Below are 19,591 nucleotides of genomic sequence, written 5' to 3'. Positions count from 1 at the left end.
GCTGAAGCTGAAAGGGCGGGGCAAAATTCACTGAGGCGGCAGCCGTTGGAAGGGCGGAGTTGCCGCACACTGGAATGGCGGCCATGGGGGCACAGATGCTGCGCCTGCAGCCACGGGATAGACTGGGGAGGGGTATGGAGACAAATGCCAAAAAGCAGTGTAGGGAGGGCATAGAAGCAGAGGCTTCTGGAGAACAGGATTATAATAGGAAATTTGAGAATGAGAGGCCAAGGATCGCCAATGGTTGAAGACACATACAGTGATGGCAAAGAAACAGTGTGCGTGGAATTTTGGCGGGGGCACACAGACAAGGCCAACGGTGGAGAATTCAAAGCTGGCAATTCAGGATAAATGCAAGGAGGATCAGAAGAGGGAAGCCGAGATTCTGAAGGCATATCAGTAGATGTAAAAGAAACGGATGCCTGAAAAGGAGTTCGAGATGGTGGGCGGCAAGGACAGGCAGAGCTAGGGCAAGACTGTGACAAGCAGAATTTGGCTACAGACAAAAGCTGACGTTTTCCTGAATCTTTATTGGCCTCTTCAATGATATCTCTGATAATGCCCCAGAATGAGAAAATTGTTGCATCAATCGCATCATCACCCTCACATTTAATTTTTTCACTTTTTTGCCACTTCTTAGGGTGTATGGTGGGACCATCAATCATGAACCAGGGACATGCCCCATCGATAAAGACAAAAAACTTTATTAGATCTTTATTTTTAACCCTTATTCCCCTATCTCTGAGACTTTGTTTAAGGTCCTTTATAAAGGATGCCTCCTTAGAGAGAGTTTGGCCCATTCTTATGGGATGCAATGAAAATGAAGCTTACCCCAAGGACGACAGGTCATGGGTGATGATCTCTGTCTCACTCCCTATATATATCATGTGCACTTCCTCTGCTGTGGATCCATCCGGAGGGGTCCGTGCCTCGAGCCTCACAGTTGGGCGCCACCTGACCTGACCCACAGGCCTAGTAATTTGTGGACACGAGAAGGACCGCAACCTGAAAGAAGAATGGGCGAGACAGGGGAAAGGACTCAAGGAAGCAAATGCTTGTCAAGAGTCATATATTTGGGTGCAAAGCGCTTATTTATAATACAGTTTAGAAAGAGAGGTGTAAGAGGGATCCAGGTGATGGGAAAGTACAAAATCTTCTTGGCCTGTGCCCTGAAACAATGGCAGTCTAACTGCTTTTCTCAAAAGATACGGTACACTGCTTTGAGTCTATAAGTCTATCTGTAACTGTCAAGCTGGACCTTGTGGTTGCTAGGGGGATGAAGCTGCAGGGGACTTAACTATCAAGCAGGATCTTGTGGTTGTCAGAGGGATGAAGCTGCATGGGGACATTGTGCAGGTGGGGCAAAGTAGGGGGGGTGAGGGTAAGAGGCAAGGGTCCTGGCTTCTGACAGTGGGGAGGACATCCCTGTGGTATACAGGATGACATTCTTGTTGTAGACAGTAAAGAATGACATCCCTGTGGTGGATAGTGGGGAGACTACCTCTGTGGTGAACAGTGTAGAGAACATCCCTGTGGAGGTCAGTAAGGAGGACATCCCTGTGTTGGACAGTAGGGAGGACATCCCTCTGGTACAGAGGAGGATATCCCTGTTATGACAGTGAGAAGAACATTTCTGTGGTGGACAATGAGGAGGATGTCCCTGTGGTGCACAATGGGGAGGATTTTTTCTGCTGGACAGTGCCGAGCACATTACTGTGGTTGAGAGTTTGGAGCACATCTCTGTGGTGGACAGTGTTGAGGATAAACCTGTGGTGGACACTGAGAAGAACATTCCTGTGTTGAACAGCAGAGAAGAATTTCCTGTGGTGGACAGTGGGGAGGACATACCTGTGGTGGAACGTGGTTAGGACATCTTTGTGGTGGACAGTGATCAGGATGTCCCTGTGGTGGACAGTGAGGAGGATGTCCCTCTGGTTTACAGTGGGGAGGATATACCTTTGGGGGATAGCAAGGAGGACGTTGCTGTTGTGGACAGTGAAGTCGTTTTCCCTGGGGTGGATAGTGGGAAGAATGTCCCTGTGGTGGACAATGGGGAGGAAGTCCATGGCTGGCCATTTGGGAGGACAACAATGTGGTGAACAGTTGCAAAGACTTCCCTTTGGTGGACCGTGAGGAAGGACATCCCTGTGGTGGACATTGGAAAGAACATCCCTTTGGTGGACAGTGAGAAGGATTTCACTGTGGTCGACAGTGGGAAGGACGTCCTTTTGGTGGACAGTGGGGAGGATATCCCTATATGGGAACAGTGAAAAGGACATCCCTTTCATGGACAGTGGAGTGGACTTTCCTGTGTTGGAGAGTGGGGAGAAATTATCTGTGGTGGACAGTCCTGTGGTGGATCGTGGAGAGCATATCCTTTTGATGGACAATGGGGAGGACATCCCTGTGGTTTACAGTGGAGAGGACATGCCTGTGGTGGACAATGAGGAGGACATACCTGTGGTGCACAGTGGGGAGGATTTTTCTTTGGTGGACATTGGATAAGACATCCCTGTGGTGGACAGTGGAAAAGACTTTCCTGTGGTGGTGAGTGGGGAGGACATCTCTGTGGTGGACAGTGGGTGGGACATTTCTGTGGTGGACAGTCAGCAGGATGTCCCTGTTGTGTACAGTGAATAGGATGTCCTGTGGTGGCCAGTGGGAAGGATATCCCTATGGTTTACAGTTGGGAGTACATCCCTGTGGTGGACAATGTGGACGACAGCCCTATGGTGGACAGTGGAAAGGATTTTTCTGTGGTAAACGGCGGCAAGATTCTCTCCGTCATGGACAGTGGGGAGAACGTCTCTGTGGTGGACAGTTGGGAGGACAACCGTTGGTGGACAGTGGGGTGACTTCCTTTTTGTGGACAGTGAGGAGGACATCCCTGTGGTAGACAGTGGGGAGGATGTGCCTGTGGTGCACAGAAGGACGTCCTTGTGGTGGATAGTGGGGAGGACCGCCCTGTAGTTGACAGTGGTGAGAACATGTATTTGGTAGACAGTTGAGAGGATGTCCCTGTTGTGAACAGAAGGACAACCCTGTGGTAGACAGTGAGAAGGATGTCCCTGTGGTGGACAGAGTGGAGTACATCTCTGTGCTGGAAAGTGAGGAGAATGTCCCTACAGTGGATTGTGGGGAGGACATCGGTATAGTGGACAGTGGGGAGGACTTCACTATGGTGGTCATTGAGAAGAACATGCCTCTGGTAAACAGTGGGGAGTATATCCATGTGGTCGACAGTGTGGTGGATGTCCATTGGTGGACAGTGGGGAGGACTGTCCTGTGGAGGAAACTGGAGAAGAATTTTCTGTGGTGAACAGCAGGAAGGATTTCAAGGTGGTGAACAGTTGGGAGGACATCCCTGTGGTGGACAGTTAAAAAAATCACAGTGGTGGAAAGTGCAATGTATGTACCTGTTGTGTATAGTGAAGAAGACATCCCTGTGGTGGACAGTGGGAAGGATGTCCCTGTGGTGGACAGTGGAAAAAACATCCTTCTGGTGGGCAGTGAGGAGGATATTTCTGTGGTGCACAGAGAAACATACCTGTGGTGGACAGTGGAAAGGATGTCTCTGTGGTGCACAGGAGAATGTCCCTGTGGTGGACAGTGTGGAGGAAGTTCCTGTGGTGGACAGTGGGGGGGATATCTCTGTGGTGGACAGTGTGGAAAATGTCCATTTGAGGGTCAGTAAGGAGAATTCCCCTGTGGTGGACAGTGGGGAGGATGTCCCTGTGGTGCACAAGAGGACGTCCCTGTGGTGGACAGTGGGGAGGACATCCGTTTGATGGACTGTGGGGATGATTTCCCTGTGGTGAACAGTGTGGAGGACATCCCTGTGGTGGACAGTGGGAAGCCTGTCCCTGTGGCAGAATGTGAAGATGATTTCACTGTAGTGGAAAGTGGGATGGATGTCCTTGTTGTGGGCAGTGGTGAGGACGTCCCTGTGGAGGACAATGCAGAGGACATCTCTATGGTGTACAGTGAGAAGGACGTCCCCATTGTGGACAGTGGAGTGGACTTCCCTGTGGTGGGCCATGAAAAGGACATCCCTGTAGTGACATTTAGGAGGATATCCCAGTGGTGGTCAATGAGGAGGATGTCCCTGTGATGGACAGAGGGAAGGATTTTTCTGTGGTGGACAGTGGAAAGGACATGCTTGTGGTGGGCAGTGAGTAGGACATGCTTTTGGTAGACAGTGGGGAAGAATTTTCTGTGGTGGACAGTGGGGAGGATATCCCTGTGGTTTACAGTGGGGATGATATCCCTGTGGTGGACAGTGAGGAGGATGCCCTGTGGTGGACAGTGAGGAGGATGACTCTGTTGGACAGTGTGGGAGATGTCCCTTTGGTGGATACTGAGCAGGACATTTTGTGGTAGACAGTGTTGAGGATGGACCTGCGGTGGTGAGTGGGGAGTAAACCCCTGGGGTGGACAGTGGTTAGGACGTCCCTGGGGTAAACAGGAGGATGTCCCTGTGGTAAACAGTGGGGAGGATGCCTCAGTTATGGTCAATAAGAAGGACTCCTCTGTGGTGGACAGTGGGAAGGATGTCCCTGTGTTACACAGGAGGACATTGCTGTGGTGAAGAGTTGAAAGTACATTTCTGTGGTGGACAGTGGGGAAGAGGTCTCTGTGGTGGACAGTTAAGAGGACATCCCTGTGGTAACAGTGAGAAGGACATCCCTGTGGTGAACAATGAGAAAGATGTCCTGTGGTGCACAGTAGAAAAAATTTTTCTGTGGTGGACAGTGGGGAGGACATCCCTGTGGTGGACAGTGGGGAGGGCATCACTGTTGTGGACAGTGAAAAAGAAATCACTTTGTTAGACAGTGGGGAAGACTTTTCTGAGTTGGACAGTGAAGAGGACATCCCTGAGGTGTACATTAGAGAGGATGTTCCTTTGGTGGACAGTGAGGAGGATTTCACTAAGGTGGACAGTAATAAGGATGTCCTTGTGGTGGGCAGTGGGGAGGACTTACATTTAGTGCACAGGAGGACGTCCCTTTGGTGGACAGTAAGAGGATGTCCCTGTGGTGGACAGTGAGGAGTTCTTCCCTCTGGTGGATAGTGGGGACAACGTCGTTGTGGTGGGCAGTGGGGAGAACATCTTTGTGGTAGATAGTTGGAAGGCCGTCCCTGTGGTGCTCATGAGGACACCCCTGTGGTGGACAGTGCAGAGGACATCCCTGTGGTGGACAGTGAAGAGGACATCCCTGTTGTAACAGTGAGAAGGACATCCCTGTGGTGAACAATGAGGAGGATGTCCTGTGGTGCAAAGTAGAAAAAAATTGTTTGTGGTAAACAGTGTGGAGGACATCCCTGTAGTGGACAGTGGAAAGCACATCTCTGTGGTGGACAATGGGGAGGACAACCCTGTAGTGGACAGTGGGGAGGACATCACTGTGGTGTACAGTTAAAAGGAAATCACTTTGTTGGACAGTGGGGAAGACGTTCCTGAGGTGAACAGTGGGGAGGACATCCCTGTGGTGTACATTGGAGAGGATATTCCTATGGTGGACCATTGGGAGGACATCCCTGTGGTGTATAGGGGAGGACATAGTTGTGGTGGGCAGTGGGGAGAACAGCTTTGTTGTACATATTTGCGAGGACGTCCCTGGGGTGCACAGGAGGACTTCCCTGTAGTGGGAAGTGTGAAGAAGGTCCCTGTGGTGGACAGTGAGGAGGAAGTCCCTGTGGTGGTCTGTGGGGAGGACACCCCTGTGCTGGAGAGTGGTGATGACATTTCTATGATACACTGGAGTACATCCCTGTGGTGGACAATGATGAGGACATCACTGTGGTAGATAGTTGAAAGGACGGGTCTGTGGTGGACAGTGGAAATAATGTTCCTGTGGTGGACAGTGGGGAGGACATACTTGTGGTGAACAGGAGGACATCCTTGTTGTGGAGAGTGCAGAGAACGTCCCTGTGGTGGACAATGGGGAGGACATCTCTTTCGTGGACAGTGTGGAGGACGTCCCAGTGGTGGTCAGTAAGTAGGACACCCCTGTGGTGGACAATGGGGAGGACATATCTGGGGTATACAGGAGGACATTCCCTTGGTGGACAGTATGGAGGACATCTCTGTTGTGGACAGTGGGGAGGATGCCCCTGTGGTGGAGAGTGGTGAGGAAGACCCTGTGGTACACAAGAGGACATTCCTGTGGTGGACAGTTGTGAGAATGTTCCTGTGTTGGACAGTGGGGAGGACATCTCTGTGGTGGACAGTGTGGAGGATGTCCCGGTGGTGGTCAATTGGGCAGAGGACCCTCTGGTGCACAGTGGGGAGGACATCTCTGTGGTGGACAGTGTGGAGGATGTCCCAGTGGTAGTCAATTGGGTGGAGGCCCCTTTGGTGCACAGTGGGGAGGACATCTCTGTGGTGGACAGTGAGAGGGCGTCCCTGTGGTAGACAGTGGGGAGAAAATCTATGTCATAGACAGTTGAAAGGATGTCCCTGTGGCCCACAGGAGGATGTCCCTGTGTTGGACAGTGGGGAGGAAATCTCTGTGGTGGACAGTAAGGAAGAACACCCTTTGTTGGACAGTGGGAAGGACTTCCCTCTGGTGGACAGTGGAGAGGACATCCCTTTTGTGGACAGTGGGAAGTATGTTCCTGTAGTGGAATGTGTGGAGAACGTCTCTTTGGATGACAGTGAGTAGGACACCTCTGTAGTAGCCAGTGGGGAGAAAGTCTTTGTGATGCACAGTGGGGAGGATTTTGTTGTAGTGGATAGTGTAAAGGACGACCTTGTGGTGGACCGTGGGAAGGATTTTCTCATGGTGCACAGGAGAATGTCCCTCTGGTGGACAGTTGAGAGGATGTTACTGTGTTGGACAATGAAAAGGACATCCCCATGGTGGACAGGGTAGATGTCCTGGTTGTGCACAGTATGGATGATGTCCCTGTGGTGGACAGTGGAAAGGATTTCACTGTGGTGGACAGTGGTAAAACGTCCTTGTGGACTATGGGGAGGATCTTCCTGTGGTGCACAGAAGGACGTCCCTGTAATGGACAGTGGGGAGGATGTCTCTGTGCTAGACAGTGTGGAGGTTTTCACTGTACTGGACAGTGGAGAGGATGTTTTGTGGTGGACCATGAGCAGAACATTCCCGTTGTGCACAGGAAAATGTCCCTGTGGTGGACATGTCTGTGGACATATCTGTGGATAGGACATGTCTGTGTTGGACAGTTGGGAGGACATCCCAGTGTTGGACCATGTGGAGGATGTCTCTGTGGTTGACAGTGGGAAGGACATTCCTGTGGTAGTCACTTGGGAGGTTTTCCCTGTAGTGGACAGTGGGGAGGACTTCTCTCTGGTGGCCAGTAACAAGGAAATCACTGTTGTGGACAGTGGGGAGGATATCCCTGTGGTGGACAGGGGAGAGGTTATCCCTTTGGTGGACAGTGGGGAGGACATCCCTGTGGTTGACAGGGGCAAGGAAATTCCTGTGGTGGACACTTGGGAGAAATTCCCTGTGGTGGACAATGGGGAGGACTTCTCTTTGGTGGAGAGGTAGAAGGATATCCCTGTTGTGGACAGTGGGGAGGATATCCCTGTGGTGAACAGTAAAGAGGATAATCCTGTGGTGTACAGTGGGAAGGACATCCCTATGGTTTACAGTGGGAGTACTTCCCTTTGTTGGAAAGTGAGGAGGATATCCCTGTGGTGCACTGTGGGGAGGACATCACTGTGATGAAAATGAGGAGGACATTTCTGTGGTGGACAGTGATGAGGACTTCCCTGTGGTGGACAGTGGGGAGGATGTCCCTATGATGGACAGTGGGGAGGACATCCCTGTGGTTGACAGTGGGAGGACATCTCTGTGGTTGACAATGGGGAGGACATCCCTGTGGTGGCCAGTGGGGACGACATCCCCATGGTGATCAGTGAGAAGGACACCCCAGTGGTGGAAGGTTGGGAGGACTTCACTGTGGTGGACAATGAGGATGATTTCATTGTGTTGGAAAGTTGGGAGAACATCGTTTTTGTGGACAGTGGGGAGGACATCCCTGTGGTAGAGAGTAGGGAGGGCTTCCCTGTGGTTGACAGTGAGAAGAACATCCCTGTTATGGCCAGTGCTGAGGACGTCTTTGTGTTGGACAGTGTAGAGGATTTAAGTGTGGTGGACAGCATGGAGGATGTCCTTGTGGTGGACCATAAGGAGGATGTTCCTATAATGCACTGGAGGACGTCCCTGTGGTAGACTTTGGGGAGAATGTCCCTGTGTTACACAGTGTGTAGGAAATCCCTGAGGCGGACAGTGAGGAGGACAACTCTGTGGTAAACAGTAGGGACGACATATCTGTGGTGGACAGTGGGGAGGATTTTACTGTGGTGAACAGTGGGAAGGACATCCTTGTGGACAGTGGGAAGGATATTCCTGTGGTGCACAAAAAAGTCCCTGTCATAGACAGTGGGGAGGATATCACTGTGGTGGACAGTGGGGAGGACATCCTTGTGATGGACAGTTGGGAGAATGACCCTGTGGTGAACAGTGGAGAAATCATTTCTGTTGTTGACAGTGTGGAGGACTTTTCTGTGGTGGACAGTGGGGAAGACTTCTCTGTGGTGGACAGTAAGAAGGACATCCTTGTTGTGGACTGTAAAAAGGATGTCCCTGTTGTGTACAGTGGGAAAAACAACCCTGTTGAGTACAGTGTGGAGGACAACCCTATGGTGGACAGTAAAAAGGACATCCTTGTGGTGAAAATTGGGGAGGATGTTCTTGGGGTGTTTAGTGCGGAGGATGCTCCAGTGGTATACAGTGGGGAGGATGTCCTTGGGGTATACAGGAGTAAGTCCCCATTGTGTAGAGAGAGTGGAAATTATGTCCTTGTTGTGTACAGTGGGGGGGATTTTCCTGTGGTGGACAGTGGAGAGGATATCCCTGTCTTAGACAGTTTGGAGGATGTCCTTGTGGTGGTTAGTGGGGAGGACGCCCCAGTGGTAGACAGTGGGGAGGACATCCCTGTGGTATACAGGAGTATGTTTCCATGGTGTACAGTGTGGAGGATGTCGCTGTGGTGGACAGTGTGGAGGATATCATTGTGGTGCACAGTGGAAAGGACATACCTGTGGTGGACAGTGTGGAGAGCGTCCCTGTGGTGGTAAATTAGAAGGACGGCCCTATGGTGGAGAGTGGGGAGGAAGCCCCTGTGGTGGACAGTGATGAGGAAGTCCCTGTGATTGACAGTGGGGAGGACATTCCTATGGTGCACAGGAAGACCTCCCTGTGATGGACAGTGGGGAGAACATCCAGGTGGTAGAGAGTGGGGAGGATTTCCCTGTGGTGGACAGTGTGGAAGACAACCTTGTTGTGGTTAGTGGGGAGGACGCCCCTGTGGTGGACAGTGGGGAGGATGTCCCTGTGGTATACAAGAGTATGTCCACATGGTGTACAGTATAAAGGACATCGCTGTGCTGGACAGTGTGGAGGACATCACTGTGGTGCACAGTGGGGAGGACATACCTGTAGTGGACAGTGTGGAGGACATCCCTGTGGTAGCCAATTTGGAGGACACCCCTGTGGTGGACAGGGGGGAGGACATATCTGTGGGACACAAGATGAGGTCTTTATGGAGGACAGTGGAAAGGATGTACCTGTGGTGGACAGTGGGAAGGACTTTCTTTTGTGGACAGTGAGGAGGACATCTCTGTGGTGGACAGTGAGAAGGACATCCCTGTGGTGGACATTGGAGAGGACCTCCTTGTGGTAGGCAGTGAGCAGGACGTCTTTGTTGTGGACAGTGGGGAGGACTTCCCTGTGGTAGATATTGGGGAGGGAGGATCTCACTGTGGTAGACAGTGGTGAGCACATCCCTGTGGTGGACAGTGAAGAAAATTTTCCTTTTGTTGACAGTGAGGAGGACTTCCCTGTAGTGAACTGTGGGGAGTACGTCTTTGTGGTAGACAGTGGGGAGTATTCAAATGTGGTGGACATTAGCAACTAAGTCCTTGTATTGGACCATGGGTAGGATGTTGCTCTGATGCACATGAGGATGTGTCTTTGGTGGACAGTGAGGAGGACGTCCATGTGGTGGACAGTGGGGAGGACATCTCTGTAGAAGAGAGTGGAAGGTCGTCCCTCGGGTGGACAGTGGGTAGGACTTACCTGTGGTTGACAGTGAGGAAAAAATCCCTGTGTTGAACAGTGGGGAGGATGTATTTATGATGGACAGTGGGGAGGAATGTAATGTGATGGAAGACATCCTTGTATTGGATTGTGGTGAGGATGTTCCTGAGGTGCACATGAGGATGTCCCTGTGGTGGGCAGTAGGGAAAATGTCCCTGTGTTGGACAGTGAGGAGGACATCTTTTAGTGGACAGTGAGGAGGACATTTCTGTGGTGGAAGGTTTGAAGGACATCCCTGTGGTGGATAGTGGCAAGGAAGTTTCTGTGGTAGACAGTTGGGAGGAAGTTCCAGATTTGGACACTTGAAAAAATTTCCCTTTGGATGACAGTGGGGTGTATGTCCTTGTGAAAAGTAGGGAGGACATTCTGGTCATGTACAGGAGGATGTCCCTGTGGTGGACAGTGCGAAGGACATCTCTTTGGTGGACAGTGGGGAGGATGTCCCTGTGGTGCTCAGGTCATTGTTTCAGTGTTGCACAGTGGGGAAGAAGTTCCTGTGGTGCCCAGAGGATGTCCCTGTGGTGGACAGTGGGGAGGACATCCATGTGGTAGACAATTGGGAGGATTTCCCTGTGGATGACAGTGGGGAGTACATCTCAATATTGAACAGTGTGGAGGACATCCTTGTGGTGGTTATGAGGGAGGATGCTCCTGTGGTAGACAGTGGAGAGGATGTCACAGTAGTACACAGGAGTATGTTTCTTTGGTGGACAGTGTGGAGGACATCTTTGTTGTGGACAGTGTAGAGGACATCCTTGTGGTGGATGGTGTGGAGTATGTCACTGTGGGGGTCACTGGGGAGGATGTTTCTGTGGTGTACAGTGAGGATGACATCCCTGTGGTGGTCTTTGGGGAGGACACCCTGTGATGGACAGTGAGGATGACGTCTCTGGGGAAACAAGAGGAGGTCTTTGTGGTGGACAGTGGAGAGGACGTCTCTGTGATGGACATTGAGAAGGATGTTTCTGTGGTGGACACTAAAGAGCATATCCCTGTGGTGGACAATGGGAAGGACTTCACTGTTGTGGGCAGTAGGAAGGAATTTGTTGTGGTGGACAGTGAGGAGGACATCCCTGTAGTGGACAGTGGGGAAGATGTCCCTGTGTTGCACAGTGGGGAGGATGAATTTGTGGTGTACATTGTTAAGGAATTCAATGTGATGGACAGTAAGCATGAAGTCCTTGTAGTGGATTGTGGGGAGGACTTCCTGTGGTGGACAGTTGAGAGGACATTCCTGTGGTGGACAGTGGAGAGGATGTCCCTGTGGTGGACAGTGGGGAGGATATCCCTGTGGTGGACAGAGGGGAGGACTTTTCTCTAGTTGACAGGAGGAGGACATGACTATAGTGGACAGTGAAGAGGACTTCTTTGTAGTGAAGTGTGGGGAGGATTTCACACTCATGGAAAGAAGAAAGGACGTTCTTGTGTTGAACCATGGGTAGCACATTCCTTGTTGCACAGGAGGACATTCATGTGTTGGAAAGTGGGGAGGATTTGACTGAGGTGGTGAGTGAAGATAACATCCCTGTGGTGGACAGTGGGGAGTGTTGGGCCAAACACGAGGTCTAATCTCCATTCCACCTCCAACCTTCAGTCATGTACACAGGTGGAGGGGGCAAACAGGCCCTAGAGAGATTTACATACTAATGAGGTACCTGAAGGCCCGAGGTGGAGCCGATTAAACATTCCTCCCCAGCCCCTCCCCCCTTCTCCCCTCCCCTTTTAACTCAGGTCGATCCTGGGTTTGGGGGTATGCATCCAGATCCATCCACGATCCTCCATGTGAATAAACCAGTTTTGGAAACCCAAGGGCTTCCTCGTGTGTTGGGGCTGCACTGCTATGAGGAACCATGAGGAGCCAGGGAGAGACTTTTAGTTAATGAACAGCCAGGCCCAACTTCCAGCTGGAGAAACCCAGAGCGTTCCCAGCCAACTACTAACAGCATGGCAGGAGGCACCGTGGGATCCCTAAGCCTTTTTTTTCCCCACAGGGGAGAACATCCCTTTGGTGGACAGTGAGGAAGACTTCCCTGTGGTGGACACTGAAGAAGACATCCCTGTAGTGAACAGTTAGGAAGACATCCCTGGTTTAACAATGAGGTGGACATCACTATATTAGACAGAGGGGGAAGACTAGCCAGTGGTGGACAACGGGGAGGACATCACTGTGGTGGACAGTTTGGAGCACATAACTGTGGTGGACAGTGAAGAGGATATCACTGTGGTGGACAGTGGGAAAGACTTCCATGTGGTGGACAGTGGGGAGGACATTCCTGTGGTGAACAGTGAGAAGGACATCCCTGTGCTGAACAATGCTGAGAACTTCCCATTGGTGGACAGTGGGGAAGACTTTTCTGTGGTGGAGAGTGAGGAGTAATTTTCTGTGGTGGACAGTGGGGAGGATGCCCCTGTGGTGGAGAGTGGGGAGGGCATCACTTTGGTGGACAGTGGAGTACATTCCTGTGGGGAAATGTGAGGAGGACGTTCATGTTGTGGACAGTGTGGAGGACTTCACTGTGGTGGACAGTCAGAAGGACATTCCTGTGTTAGACACTGGGGAGGACTTCCCTGTGGTGGACAGTGGGGAGGAATTTTCTATGGTGGAGAGGGAGGAGGATGTTCCTATGGTCAACTTCGTGGAGAATATTTCAGGGATGGACAGTGTAGAGGACAGCCCTGTGGTTGAGTGTGGGAAAGAAATCCTTGGAGTGGACAGTGAGGTGGACATCTCTTTGGGGGACAGTGAAGAGGACTTACCTGTGTTGGACAGCCGAGAGGATTTCCCTGTGGTTGACTATGGGGGGACGTCACTGTTGTGAACATTGGGGAGGACGTCCCTGTTGTGGACAGTGGGAAGGACTTCCCTGTGGTTGACAGAGAGGATGACATCTTTAAGGTGAACAGTCGGGAAAATTTCACTGTGGTTGACAGTTGGGAGGATGTCCCTGTGCTGTACAATGAGGATGACATCTTTTGGGTGAACAATGGGGAGGATTTCACTGTGGTTGACAGTGGGGAGGATATTCCTGTGGTGCACAGGAGGATGTCTCTATGGTGGACAGTGGCAAAGACGTCCCTGTGGTTCACAGGAGGATGTTTCTGTGGTGTGTAGTGGGAAGGATGTCACTGTTGAGGACAGAAAGAAAAACATTCCTGAGTTGGACAGTGAGGAGGATGTCCCTGCAGAGGACAGTGGGGAGGATGTCCATTTGGCGGACAATGGGAAGGACTTCCCTGTGGTTGACAGTGAGGAGGATGTCCCTGTGCTGTACAATAACAATGACATCTTTTGGGTGAACAGTGAGGAAGATTTCACTGTGGTTGACAGTGGGGAGGATGTTCTTGTGGTGCACAGGAGGATGTCCCTGTGGTGGACAGTGGCGAAGACATCCCTGTGGTGCACAAAAGAATGTTTCTGTGGGCACATTGGGAGGACATTTCTCTGGTGTAGAGTGGCAAGATTTCTCTGTGATTTACAGTGAGGAAAACATCCCTGTGTTGAACAGTAAGGATGACATCTTTGTGGTGAACAGTGGGGAGGATTTCACTGTGTTGGACTGTAAATGGATGCCTTTATGGTGGACACTGGAGAGGACATCCCTGTGGTGCATAGGAGGATGTCCCTGTGGTGGACAGTGGTGAGGACGTTCCCATGGTGGACAGTGAAAAGGACGTCCCTGTGGTGGACTGTGTGGAGGACATCACTGTGATGGACATTGTAGACGACATCTCTGTGGTGGACAGTGGAGCAAAAGCCCATGTGGTGGAGAGTAGAGAGGACGTCTCTGTGGTAGAATGTGAGAAGGATATCCCTATATTGGACAGTTGAGAGAAAGTCTCTGTTGTGTATAGTGTGGATGATGTCCCTGTGTTTGACAGTGGGGGGGATGTCCCTGTGGTTCACATGAGGACGTCACTTTGGTGGATAGTGTGGAAGACCTTCCTGTGGTGGACAGTGGGGAAAACATTTCTAAGTGGACAGTGAGAAGGACATCCCTGTGGTGGAAAGTGAAAAGAGCTTTTCTGGGGTAAACAGCAGAGAGGATTTCCCTGTGGTGGACTGTGGGGAGGATGTGCCTTTGGTGGACAGTGGGAAGGACATCACTGTGGTAGACTGTGGGAAGTACTTCTCTGTGGTTGACCATGAGGAGAACATCCCTGTGGTGGACAGTGAGGATGATATCTTTGTGGTGAACAGTGGGTAGGATTTCACTGTGGTGGACTGTGGGGAGGACATCCTTGTGGTGGACAGTGGGGAGGATTTTCCTCTTGTGGATAGTTGGGAGGACATCTCTCTGGTGGACACTGTGGAGATCATCTCTGTGGTGGACAATGGGGAGGATGTTCCTGTTGTGGACAGTGTGGAGGATGTCTATGTGCTGAACAATAGTGAGGACATCCTGTGGTGAAAAGGAGGATGATTCTGTGGTGCATAGTGGGATAGATGTTTCTGTGGTGGACAGGGGGAGGACATCCCGAAGGTCAACAGTGGGAATGATGTCCCTGTGGTGGACAGAAGAAAGGATTTCACTGTGGTGGACAGCGGGGAGGACATTTCTGTGGTGCACAGGAAAACGTCCTTGTTGTGGACAGTGTGGAGAACATAACTGTGGTGCACAGTGTGGAGTATATTCCTGTGGTGGTCAATGGGGAGGATGCCCCTGTGGTGGACAGTTGGGAGGACATCTCTGTAGGACACAAGATGAGGTCTTTATGGTAGACAGTGGGGAGGATGTCCCTGTGGTGGACAGTGGGAAGGACGTTTCTTTGTTGGACAGTGAGGAGGAAATCCCTGTGGTAGACAGTGTGGAGGACTTCTCTGTGGTGGACAGTGAGGAGGATGTCTCTGTGGTGGACAATGGGGAGTATGTCCCAAGGGTGGACAGTGAGGAGAACTTTTATGTAGCTGACAGAAAGAAGAACAGTGAGGAGGATGTATTTGTGACGAAGAGTGTGGAGGATTTCACTGTCATGGACAGTGTAAAGGACTTTCTTGTGTTGAACCTTGGGGAGTATGTTCCTGGTTGCACAGAAAGATGTTCCTGTGTTGGAAAGTGGGGAGGACATCCCTGAGTTAGAGAGTAGGGTTAACATCCCTGTGGTGGACAGTAAGGAGGAAGTCCCTGTGATGGACAGTGGAGACGACTTCGCTGTGGTGGACAATGGGGAGGACATCCCTGTGGTGGATAGTGAGGAGCATGTGTCTGTGGTGAAAACTGGGGATGACATCCCTGTGGTGGACAGTGGGGAAAACTTCCCTGTGGTGGACAGTGGGAAGGATGTTGCTGTGTTGCACAGGAGTTCATCCCTGTTGTGGTAAGTGTGGACAAAGTCCCTGTGGTTGAAAATGAGGATGTCCCTGTGTTGAACAGTGGGGAGAACTTTATTTTGGTGGATATTGAAGAAGACATCCCTGTGGTGGACAGTTAGGAGGATATCCCTGTGTTGAACAATGAGATGGATGTCTATAATGGACAGTGAGGAGGATTTCCCTGTGGTGGACAGTGAGGAGGACATCCCTGTGGTAGACAGTGGGGAGCACGTGTCTGTGGTGGACAGTGGGGAAGGCTTCCCTGTTGTGGACCATGAGGAGGATGTCTCTGTGGTAGAAATTGGAAAGGGTGTCCCTGTGGTAGACAATGGGGAAGATTTAACTGGTGGACAGTGGGTAGGACGTCCTTATGGTGGACATAGGGGAGGACGTTCCTGTGGTGGACAGTGGAAAGGACATCTCTGTAGCGGACTGTGGGGCAATTATTCTGTGGTGGACAGGAGGTCATCACTGTGGTGAATAGTGTGGAGGATGTTCCTGTGAACAATGAAAAGAACGTCCCCATTGTGGACAGTAGGGTAGACTTCCATGTGGTTGACAGTGAAAGGACATCCCTGTGGTGACAGTTAGAAGGATATCCCGGTGGTGGTCAATGAGGAGGACATCCATGTGATGGACAAAGGAGAGGATTTTTCCATGGTGGACAGTGGGGATGACATCCTTTTGGTGGGCAGTGAGTAGGACATCCTTGTGGCAAAATATGGGAAAGACTTTACTGTGGTGGACAGTGTGGAGGATATCCCTGTGGTAGACAGTGAGGAGGACACCCTGTGGTGGACAGTGTGGAGGATGTCCCTGTGGTGGTCAGTGATGAGGAAACCACTGTGGTGGACAGTGGTGAGAATGTCCCTGTGGTAAACAGGAGGATGTCCATGTTGAGGACAGTGGGGAGGATGTCCCAGTTGTGGTCAGTAAGGAGAACTCCTCTGGGGTGGACAGTGGGAAGGACATTCCTGTTTTAAAAAGGAGGTCATTGCTGTGGTGGAGTGTCAGGAAGACATCTCTGTGGTGGACAGTGGGGGCTTCCCTGTGGTAGACAGTGAAGAGGACATCCCTGTGGTAACAGTGAGAAGGAAAATTCTGTGGTGGACAATGAGGAGGATGTCCTGTGGTGCACAGTAGAAAAAATTTTCTGTGGTGGAGTGTGGGGAGGACATCCCTGTGGTGGACAGTGTGGACCATATCTCTGTGATGGACAGTGGGGAGGTTGTCCATGTTGTGGACAGTAAGGAGGATATCCCTGTGGTTTACAGTAAGGAGGATATATCTGTGGTGAAAAGTGAGGAAGACGTCCTTGTTGTGGGCAGTGGGGAGGATTTCCCTGAGATGGACAGTGGGAAGGATATCCCTGTTGTTGACTGTGGGGAGGATTTCACTGGTGGACATTGTGGAGGATGTCCTTGTGGTGGGCAGTGGGGAGGATGTTTCTGTAGTGCACAGGAGGATGTACCTGTAGTGATCAGTAAAGAGGATGCACCTGTGGTGGACAGTTGGAAGGATGTCCCTGTGATACACAGGAGGACTACCTGTGGTGGAAAATGAGGAGAAAATATCTGTGGTGAATAGTGGGCATGATGTCATTGTGATGAACAGTGAAGAGAACATCGCTGTGGTGACAGTGAGGAGGACATCCCTGTGGTGCACAATGTAAAAGATCTTTCTGTGAAGGACAGTGAGGAGAATATCCTTGTCACGGTCAGTGGGGACCATATCTTTGTGGTGGAAAACGTAAAGGATATCCCTGTAGTGGACAATGAAGAGGACGTCCCTGTGGTACACAGTGGGAAGGATTTTTCTTTGGTGGACAGTGGGGAGGTCATTAATTGGTGGACAGTGGGGAGCACATCTCTGTGCTGGACAGTGTGGAGGACATCACTGTGGTGGACAGTGAAAAATAAATCACTTTGTTGAACAGTGGGGAAGACTTTTCTGAAGTGAACAGTGGGGATGACATCCCTGTGGTGTACATTGGAGAGGATGTTTCTGTTGTGGACAGTGAGGAGGATTACACTGTCATGGACAGTGGAGAGGATGTCCTTGTGGTGGACAGTGGCAAGGACATTCCTGTAGTGCACAAGAGGATGTCCCTCTGGTGGACAGTAAGAGGATGTCCCTGTGATGGACAGTGAGGAGGTCTTCCCTGTGGTGGACAGTGGGGAAGACTTTCTTGTGGTGGAGAGTGTGGATGACATCCCTGTGGTGGATTGGTGTTAGGACATCTCTGTGGTAAACAGTGAGGAGAATGTCCCTGTAGTGGACAGTGGGGAGGACATTCCAGTTGTGGTCAGTAAGGAGGACTTTTGTGTGGTGGACAGTGTGAAGGACATCCCTGTTTTACACAGGAGGACATTTCTGTGGTGGAGAGTGGGGAGGACATCCTTGTGGTAGTGAAGAGGACATCCATGTGGTAACGGTGAGAAGGACATCCCTGTGGTAAACAATGAGGTGGTCGTCCTGCAGTGCACAGTAAAAATAATTTTTCTATGGTGGACAGTGGGGAGGACATCCCTGTGGTGGATAGTGGGGACCATATCTTTGTGGAGGACAGTGAGGAGGACTTTTTGTGGTGGACAGTGGGGAGTACATTCATGTGGTGAACAGTGTGTAGGACATCTCTGTGGTGGACAGTGAAGAGGATTTCTCTGTGATGGACAGTGGGGAGTTTGTCCATGAGGTGGACAGTGGCGAGGACATCACTGTGGTTTACAGTGGGGAGGATATACCTGTGGTGGACAGTGAGGAAGAAGTACTTGTGGTGGACAGTGGGGAGGATTTCCCTGAAATGGACAGTGGGAAGGATATTCCTGTTGGTGACCATGGGGAAGATTTCACTGTGGTGGACATTGCAGAGGACGTCCTTCTGGTGGGCAGTAGGGAGGACGTTCCTGTGGTACATAGGAGGACGTCCCTGTGATGATCAGTAAGAAGGATGCACCTGTGGTGGACTGTTGGAAGTACATTCCTGTGATACACAGGAGGACTACCTCTAGTGGACAGTAGGAAGGAAATCTCTGTGGTGGATAGTAGGCAACACATCCCTGTGATGGACAGTGAAGAGAACATCCCTGTAATGACAGTGAGGAGGACATCCCTGTGCTGCACAGTGGAAAAGATTTTCTGTGGAGGACAGTCGGGAGAACATCCCTATTGTGGTCCCTGGGGACCACATCTCTGTGGTGGACAATGTAGAGGACATTCCTGTGGTGGAGATTGAGAAGGACATCCCTGTGGTGGACAGTGAGGAAGATGTGTCTGTGGTGGACAGTGAAAGGACATCCATATGGTGGACAGTGGGTAGGACATCTCTGTGGTGGACAGTGAGGAGGATGTCTCTGTTATGGACAGTGGGGAGGTTGTTCCTGTGGTGGACAGTGGGGAGAACATCACTGTGGTTTACAGTGGAGAAAACATACCTGTGATGGACAGTGAAGAGGATATCCCTGTGGTGGACAGTGTGGAGGATTTCCCCTGGTGTACAGTGGAAGGATGACCCTTTGGTTGAATGTGGGAGGTTTTCAGTGTGGTGGACAATGGGGAGGAAGTTCTTTTGGTGGGCTGTGGGAAGGACGTTACTGTAGTCCACAGGAGGATGTCCCTGTGGTGGTCAGTAAGGAGGACGCACCTTTGGTGGACAGTGGAAAGAACATCCTTGTGGTACACAGGAGGACATCCCTGTGGTGGACAATGAGGTTTATGTCCCTGTGGTGCACAGTGGGGAGGACATCCCTGTGGTGGACATTGGGGAGCATATCTCTGTGGTTGACAGTGTGGAGGACATCACTGCTGTGGACAGTGAAAACGAAAACACTTTGTTGGACAGTGGGGAAGATTTTCCTGAGGTGGACAGTGGGGAGGACATCCCTTTGGTGTACATGGGAGAGGATGTTTCTTTGGTAGACAGTGAGGAGGATTTCACTGTGGTGGAAAGTGGGGAGGACGTCTTTGTTGTGGGCAGTGGGGAGGACGTTCCTGTGGTGCACAGGAGGATGTTCCTCTGGTGGGCAGTAAGAGGATCTCCCTGTGATGGACAGTGGGGAGGTTTTCCCTGTGGTAGACAGTGTGGAGGACATCGCTGTGGTGGGCCATGGGGAGAATATCTTTGTGGTAGATAGTTGGGAGG

The sequence above is a fragment of the Arvicanthis niloticus genome, chromosome 3 (assembly GCF_011762505.2).
Source record: "Arvicanthis niloticus isolate mArvNil1 chromosome 3, mArvNil1.pat.X, whole genome shotgun sequence".
NCBI lineage: Eukaryota > Metazoa > Chordata > Mammalia > Rodentia > Muridae > Arvicanthis > Arvicanthis niloticus.
This window is presented reverse-complemented; position numbering follows the sequence as displayed.